Source organism: Sinohyriopsis cumingii, chromosome 12 (genome assembly GCF_028554795.1).
Source record: "Sinohyriopsis cumingii isolate HCF-2022 chromosome 12, ASM2855479v2, whole genome shotgun sequence".
Taxonomy (NCBI): domain Eukaryota; kingdom Metazoa; phylum Mollusca; class Bivalvia; order Unionida; family Unionidae; genus Sinohyriopsis; species Sinohyriopsis cumingii.
Genome location: NC_142972.1, coordinates 99,068,350 through 99,078,039, shown reverse-complemented (window position 1 = coordinate 99,078,039; position 9,690 = coordinate 99,068,350).

Sequence of the window (9,690 nt, the reverse complement as noted above, 5' to 3'; positions counted from 1 at the left end):
GTATCACTAATTACACCAGGAGCTTTATCTTTGATAACATCAATGGCTTTCATGGATAATTGGTTTGCGATTGGTATTGCTTTGGGTGCCATTCTTCTGAATAAACCTTGAATAACATCACTTTGTCCATCTCCATATACTGCTTTATATACTGGCAGTCGTGAATTCATTAACCTGATTTGTGTGGATGCGCGGTGAGCAGTGTGTATGATCATTTTATTTGATTGGGCATTTTTCAAATGGTTATCTAATTGCTGTCAACGAGTTCATCAAGAAGTTCTCGGTAGACATAAGCATCCATAATATTATTTTGAAACAATCGCTGACAGATATCAGCGGCTTCGTTGATAATTTCCGGAGAGTTATTTCCAGCACGTTTGCCTCCGATGAGAACTTCTAACCGTGATACATCATTGATGATATTATCAGGACAAAAACCACTGCCAGTTTTTTCAACAGGGTCAGGTTGTCGTCGCCGTGTCTGAGATTTTTCAGGTAAAGACCCCGTTATTTTACTAACTTGTTCGATAAATTTAGCATATTCGAGTTTATCTTTTTTTGCTGATTCTTGTAATATCTCTGCTTTCGCAAAGTACCTTATCGAACCAATCACGCTCTGATTTTTTGTAATGTTCTGGCTTTAAAAACTGATACCGGTATAGATATTCTCTTACGGCAAATTCAACAGGATCTTTTTTTAAGTTGTTCATAACCTTCCTGAGTAAAGTATTTGGGTTCTATTTTTTGTTCAGATTCTACAATTTTTTTAACATCCTCGATCTCAGCGCGTGTTTTATTGGCAGCTTCCACAGCTTCGGTAATTTGTTTTGGCAGCGCTGATGTGGCTTCGACGGTTTGTTTTAGCGTTGGTACGATAATCTTTTCTCCCAAAAGCGCTGTTGTAACAGGTTTAAATAATTGTTCTGTATCTGCTGCAAATTCAACTTGAGCTTCCTGACGCGCTTGAAGTTTTCGTTTAACAGAATCTCTCACGGGAAGAAATTTTTTGATTGCTTCTAACCGCTCTCGAGCTAATTTAGCGGTAAGTGATTCTCCGATGTTGGTCATTATCATTTACTTAATTTTTTAATTTGAGTCGCGATGTACCCTTGCGAGAGGTAAACCCGAATCTTCGATTTTTTTGCGAAAAATAATCAGGGATTTTTTTTCAGTCTTGTTGCAAGGATGTTTTTTATGTGCAAAATAAGGCTTGTATCTGCAAAAATTAATGGTTACGAGAAAAGGTAAGTAAACCCGCTGTAACCCTTGTTGTTTCGTGAAGAGCAGCCCTTTGGTGTTTACCTTTCTTTTCACCGCGAAAATCCTAGATTTTTTCAGGTTTTTTGGGGCAAAATCCTTGATTTTTTTCAGTTTTTTTGTGCTGTGAAAAAAGTGGGTAAACCTCTGCTGCTGATTGTTTTAAGGTCGACGTTATATAAAAGCTTTGTTGATTCGCTTTCTAGGATAAAGGTTCAATATCATTTTTTATTCCGTTATTATATATATATATATATATATATATATATATATATATATGTGTGTGTGTATATATATATATATATATATATATATATATATATATATATATATATATATATATATATACATATGTGTGTGTATATATATATATATATATATATATATATATATATATATATATATATATATATATATATATATATATATCGTTTGATAAGCTATTGCAACACCTTTAAATGATAAATTTGCCTAAAATCGGAGTTTCTTTTTATCCCATAAAGTCCCGAGTTTGAATTACGTGTTAATGACTGTGCGTAGTTCATTACTGCTTTCATGACTAAAGTGTGTGTGTATGTGTGTATGTGTGTGTGTAAATGTAATAAACTGACAACGAACAGTGCGAAACTAGTATCTAGCTAGCAGAGCGCTTTCGACTCTTTAATGAGTCTTTTTCAAAGGGAAATACAAAACAAATAAAACAGAAAAACGGTTATGTTTGCGAAACTTTACATGACTGTTTCGACAGGAATTCAACCTTTTAACTCTATTATGTGTCAACTAGTTTATTTCAGTTTGTTGCTGATACTGGTAAATATTTGTATTGACCTAGAAATTGATGAGTCTTGACGACATCTGTTATTGTATCTGAAATTATGTAAGCGCAGATTATATCCCGGATATTTCATTATTATAATCATAGTAGTCATAGGCTATTAAGCAAATTTAGAGAATTATTTAAAAGAAAATTTGTCGGCTGCAAGAGAGTCGAAAGCGCTCGGCTAGCTAGATACTAGTTTCGCACTGTTCGTTGTCAGTTTATTGCATTTATCTTAATCAATCCCTGACACACGTGATGCATTGCTGGATCCAGGGCACTTAAAAGGATTGTTATTCGCCATATGATTTGTATTCTATATATATATATATATATATATATATATATATATATATATATATATATATGAATCATGAAAGCTGTGATGAATTACGTCACTGTCATACACACACACACACACATATACATACATAACATACATACATACATGCGCATGTAAGGATTTCGTCACCAATACTGGCGCAAAACGCATACCGAAGTCGACCGAGTGACAAAAATAAAATACCGCAATGCTTGCCATTTGTCACCAGAAGATTCTGTTCAAAATAATAGTAAGCTTAAGCTATATAAAAGGGTGTACAGGGGTGTACAGGATTTGCCGTATTTACAATCTCAAAGCTTGCAAACCTGGAACATTTTCTATTTTGTCTTCATAATGAACAGATTTACCTTATCTCTTGTAGGAATTGTAAATTGCGGAATTGTTCAGCTTGTAATTCCCCAAAGTGATTGTAATTGTACTGTTTCCACGTAATGTGTAGATATCGCTTATTTTCATGCATATCTTTTTGCATGTGAATCCAAAGGTAAGGACTTGTTGTTCTCAAGTTTTGAACCAATGCATTATGGGAGATAGTTCTATCTATGACCTACAAACTCAGCAAGATCGAGTGTCTAAAGTTCTTCTTCTAATCCATATTTATATAAAAGTTCAATTGCTTAGCAACTTTTTAAAAAACTTGTCCTGGCTATCTGAACAAAGAAACTGTCAGTCAAGCATTGCATTTCCGCAAAAGTGAGTTACTGTGACCCATATTTCATAGACTGTTGCGTTCTAAGCCCATTCCGCAAGACGTGTTGATGCTAGATTCAACAACTGGATGATATTATGTATATCAGTTATAAGGCCGTCCCAATCATGCCTTTTGAGACGGATGGAGATGGAATAATAATACGGCCTTGCAGAACAATTTGGCCTTTCATCTGCAGGCCGGCTGTCTTCAGATTGGCCGTGCAAAAATAGGACCACTGAGATACCACAATGACATAACACAGGACCACTTCGTCCGATACATGGACATAGAACACAATTAATTTTACTATATGTTCTCTACATTTGTTTCTCATTACTGACCTTTCCACTGTGTAAGAATCAATACAATTCATATGTTAATCTAAAATACCTTCAAAGATGACTTAACGGTGACGTTCTTGTCAAAGGTTAACCTGCATTTGTTTTGAGAGGCTAGACTGTAAACAGAGCAGCATGTAAATAGAACAGAGATTCGCTTCCGGATCATCACCAAGGCCTTATTACTCACTGTGCACTGTCGCAGAAATACACACGGAAAACCACACCCTGAGTTCGTATTCTCAAGAATAAACAATTACCTTTAAATCCATACCAAAAATGCATAAATATAACTCTTCTATTACCACCAAAATGAGAGAGCAAAAAATGTTCTAAAAATAGACTAACACTACATTCGTGGGTACTTAACTGGAAGTACTAGTTGTGACCCGATTCCATATTACCTGTTAATGGTATTTGTTAAGTTTGTGTGTTTTAGTATGTTAATCATAATGAATATATCGCGCGATTTCCATGTCACACACGTCTGAAACATAATTAGACGATGCCAGTAATAAACATATTACAATAAGAGTTATCCTAAGCACGTGTCTTGGGCTCAAAAAATATGGGTAATATTGTGTTTCTTAAATAAATTTTTGCTTTTCTTGTTTAGATACTTTCCTGTTTTATCCCTCAACTATTAAATTACTATGTTGGTACCAAATCATTACAATCTAGGGTCACTGTGACATAGATTAATTTTACAATTTATTAACTTCAGTTAAGGGTTTATGTTTACATGATGAACGTATGCTCGAGGCACATATCTTGAACATGATGTCAAAATGGACGAATCTATTATAAACATACAAAAGGGTAATCGGATATACTTTTTAAAGATATCACACCATGAGTCTTTGATCGTAAACTAATCATTTAATAATTAATTGGAAATAATTTACTTTGATAAAATTTTAAATAATTGTTACTTGTAGATCTTTCACTCAAACTCACAGCCAGAATTACTAATTTATAATGGAACCACACACTGAGATGTCATTCACAATACATTTCGCCTAATGCGTTCATTGAACACATCAACATACCTTGAACCCCTCTTTGAACATAAGAATAGTGGAATTATTCAAATTAACAACGTTATGGCGTGCAGGTTACAATCAGTATGTTTATCGTCAATACAATTTGGCTTTTTGCTGGATGGTTTTAATACAGACGTTATGCATACTGTTATGTATATTTAAGTTTATGTCATTTGAATTAAAGTTACGGTCCTCACTCTAACTTAAAAACTTCTAGAATGGAAGTTTCCATTAAGTTGACAAATTATTTTCAGAAAATGATAATTTCGACCTAAATCAATAGGAGGGTATTATGATCTTGTTTACATAAGAATTAATAATTCTTGTCTTGACATCTGAAGCAAAATCGTTCTAATTGTTGTGTTCAGTTTTCATTTAAGTAGAATTATGTATTCAAATTATTATTAAATATAATTACAATGTTCTCAGTAATAATCTTGGGTAGGAATACATATTTATTTGGAAGTATAGTGAATTTAGACAAAAACATTTTAGATTATATTATTATGAGGGTATTCATTTATTACCAGGCAATGACAGCTGGAGATAAGGTCGTGGCTAATCCACTTGTAACTGAATGCAATATTGACATCAGTTACATCAAGGAAAAGATAATCTAATTGCAGATGCACTTTCACTTGCATAGAAGCTTTATATTGCTTCATGTGTAGTTTGTTTCATTTATACGATATCTTATATAATATTAATCATAATAATATTTAAAAGCAAGCTTATTATATAAATCTTTATTTTTCTGTATGAGGGGACGTGCTATGCACATATAACTGTATTATTTGTTGAATTATTGACTGTTTATATTTTATGTATATTTGTATGTTGTAATTGACCTTGATCCAAAATCAAGTTAATGGTCTACAAGACCAATGACATAATACATACCTAATCGTTATTAATTGTAAACACGTTTACTTCAGTTTGAGTTAAAAATACAGTCCTGATTTGAAGCGTAGAAAGTTCCGAAAAAAATATTCCATTAAGCTGACAGTGTATTTCCAGAATATTGTAATTGCAATTTGGTCAAATAGACGGATATATAAACTTGTTTCCTTAAGGAATAATCATTCTTGCCTTAATCTCTTATTGTCGTGTTCAGTTTTTCACTTTGGTGGAATTATTTAATCAAATTATTATTCACTGGAATTACAAATTCTCAGTAATAATCTTGAACTAAAACATTATTTTGGAATTATAGTGGACTCAGCCTAGGACACTTTGGATTATACTAAGATGCATAAGAAGGTCGTTACACGTCGCCACATTATATGACATTGGTACATTAGCATATTCAAGACAATAAGCACATCAACACATGCAAAATTAGAATTTATTTCGAATACAACTGGAATTATATTGGAACTCTACATTTGGACTTCAGATAGAACTTTCAAGACTATTTTGGATTTAATTCACAATACTGTAAGTTCTATTTAAATTTTCATTTTGTATTCTGATATGTAAATTACTTGTTGCATTGTACAAAACTTGTTGTTTTTTCCCTCTTTTCTGCAACTTAGTTTAATACCATATAGTCGTAATACAGAATTCTTCAGATAAGGTCGCTCAACTAACTCGTTGCACACAGACGATAAGATGCAGCACCAGCACATTAATTGTTCAGCTTCAGGGACTCGGAAGTAAATATGCTTTAAATAGTTATAATGGTAAAATAAGGGTTTGAAATATATGTTACCGATTTGGGTTAGCACCTTTCATGCCCCATGACTTTACCCTTTATGCACACGTGAATACTGTACAGCGTTTGCTTCCATTATTGATAACAGTGGACTCATTCTTCAAGAGAAATTCAAGGGTGCCTCTTTTCGGAAAGCAACACTTTTCAGCCTGAAGCAGAGACTGACTGGCCAATTAAGAATCCTAGTAGTTTCCTTTTCTATCTCCAGTTCTTCCTGGATTTCTTCTTCGAGTTAACCTAGCAAGACTTTTGTTAACCGTTTGCGTCCTTTCGACCATCGTTGTTCCATATAATGTAGAATAATTTTTCAGTAAAGTGTCCGGCTGCTTCAGTAAGGATTGTAAGGATTGGGAGCTAGCTTATTTAAAGGTTCTAAATGATTTTTCTGTCCAGCGGGGAAGTTATTTCTTCCACATCCAGCCATTGACGACTGATTATTGTCAATTATTACCCGTATATCTTTTACGCTGATACAAGATTAATTCATTCTAGACAATATTTAAGACCATTCCATATATGATATAAAATCTGGTTGAGCTGATTCCATTACATTTCTGAACCGCTCCTTCAGGAACAGTGAAACGTGGCATTTTTTTATTAAGTACAATAATTTACGGCGCGAGTTCGGCTTGCCTTTTTGGAATTTTACATACTTTCATCGTCTAAAGAAAAATTACTCCGCTGGCCAAGCAGAGTTTATCGCGGACGTCCCTGATGACCTTATTGGTACTCGAAATCGTCGAAATTTTTCCATTTCCGTCAGCATAACTTGAACTCCGTTGTGGTAATTGTCTATCATCAATGTCTACCGAGTCGAGATTGACAATCGTTCTGAAGCTTATAGATGTGCCACAACGAAATTTTCTTATAGAAGCGTGTTCCGAATGCAACCTTGACGAAATTATTTTACTCGCGCGGCCATTTACACCGAATGCTCTCGATATAGCACCGCAGAAAACACGATTAGTGTACGTATAATAGTTACCTTAGGCGTGATTACAGCAACACCAAGGCCAACAGTGGTTGGGGCGGCGGTTCCACCAGTATCATCTACGGTCCTACCCTCATCATTAAAGGGAACAAATTCAGCAATCCACATCTTCACCGAGTTATGCATTTGATCTTCCGTAAATATCAATATGTATTTTGTTTAAGTTTAGCGTAATTTCTACGTGCCTTCGACACCGCGGAATCGACAAGTGCATGCGATGTCTGTAAACGTTTCAGTGCACACGCTGTTTCAACGGCCAGATGTCCACATATCGGGCCATGCATCTGAGATTTCAACAGCAGCACTGAATCAAACAGTGGTACAAAACTTTGTCGGCGACGGGCGCTGGAGCTCCGGGCAGAGCCATCATGTAAATCATCAACAATTCCACATGGTGGTATAAGCCCTTACGAGTAAAAACAAAGATGTTAAGGTTTCACCGCGTACACGACAAAGTTAGTTCCATATCCCGCTGACGAATTGAAGTTGGTGATACCGGTTTCCTACGGGAAGTAGGTCATTGGCGCGAATTCATCCTGCAACAAGGTTCCTCGGAAGCAGTTGATTCATGTTGTTATCTCGAATTAATCCAAATTGGTCAAGAACACGCAGAATTCATCAATGGCAAATTCACAGCCGAAGATCTTGGTCACAATTCCTCCCCCTCCCCAACCGCATAGCTGGAGACCTTTGCAACTTTTTCGAGACGGTAATGGTCCACTGTCAAGCACCACTGTCAATGGTCCACTGATATTGCTAAGCACCTTTAACACAACTGGCTGAATGCAGTTCTGACCACCCATAACGCAACTTCAGACACGATAAAATTGATATATTCTGCCGTACTGTTTCAGTCGGTCGCAAACAACTTAAGAATTATCCTGCGACGTTGCTGACTGTCTTCTTCAAAATTGTTGCACTTGTGTTGGTGTCAGCATCAGTGGAAAGTTTCCAGATAGCTATCAGAGGATAGCTTCAAATTATCTCCTGTTTGTTTATACATCGCGGTTGAGATCTCTGAGAGTTGACTGCGGCTTAACGTGGCAAATTTATGCTGGTATGACATATTGTGTGAAATGATACAAATGTTAAGACAGCATTTCCGCGAGGAATTGAAGTATACAGCTAGTCTTTTGTAGTTGTATTACTTCTTATTTTAATCATTTTAATGTTACCAAGGTGGGGTTTCTTTTGTTTTGTTTTTTGTTGTTTGGATGCGTTAAGCCGATTACGTTGTATTTGGGAACAAGACCAGTTAACTTTTCCGTAGAAAGATTGATTGCAATATCTCAATCATTTCTTATTATACTTTTGATTTTTGCAAGCGGCTTTGGATAAAGGCAAACCTTAACTGCATAATAGGAGATTATTTTTTGAAACAAGTTTTATTACTGGTTCGAGGAAAGGTATACTAGTTTTCTACTGGTGCATCAATAACCCTTATTCGTCCACCTACGCCCTCTTATAACAGCAGCTTATCAGAGAGAATCGCAGTAATGTATCTGTAATTTAGTGGATCGGGGTAACAGGCGGACGAGTAACATGTACATGAGCAGGTCCGGGTGTTCCAAAAAAAGTAATAAATCGGATACAACATAGTGATATATTTTGGAGGAATCTGCAGACCATTGCCTCCGTTTTGAGCCCGGTTTCTAAACGACAACAGCTTGTTATACAATCACGTCAAAGTCAGTTGTTCTGAAGGCTCCCGACGGCTGTTTAACCACAGAGAAACTTCAGAGACTCCTAAATTATCAAGCGCCGTTTTAGTACGGACCTGCCAAACATGTACACACGCTACAGTTTGAAATACAACAAAAATTGTCTTGGTACGCTGATACATTCTTGGTTAGATATTTTGCCATGAAACCTGTTGAGCATTGCTATCTATCGAATCTGTGGTGAATGTTTGAAATGACAGGGGTGATGTTCCTCCAGAACTTAAAGGACAACAATCATTTCTGCAGCTAGGATTAACAAGGCCATCCACAATGCTAATTTTCACAATCTAATTTTACCATCATCAACACCATCAGTACGCCAAATCGCGTTATTGCTTTTACCCTTTCGGTTTAATGCGACTGTATGGTTGGCTCCGAAAATAACCTTACAAGTATCCCTACCAAACCCATATAAAACTGAAAGGATTTAAACAATAAAAATCGGTGATATCTTTTCTATGATTTGTACGTTTTCTCGCCACCTCTGCTTGTGCCTTCAATTATTCGCATATCTGTTCACCTTCTTTAATATCGTTTTTGCTCAATGCATCAGTCATGCGTTGGCAAGACGACCACACGCGAACACGAGCCTATTTTTCAGGATTTTCAAAAATAAACTAGCGACCTTCTTTGGTAAATAATTGCTACTGTGATTATATCATTGCCGTGTACTAGAGTTTTGTCGGCATTAGAATATTCTGAAATACCTCTCTGACGTAAAATACCTGGGTGCCATTTATAGTTACACCAACAATTTACGAACTTCCCCCAATTT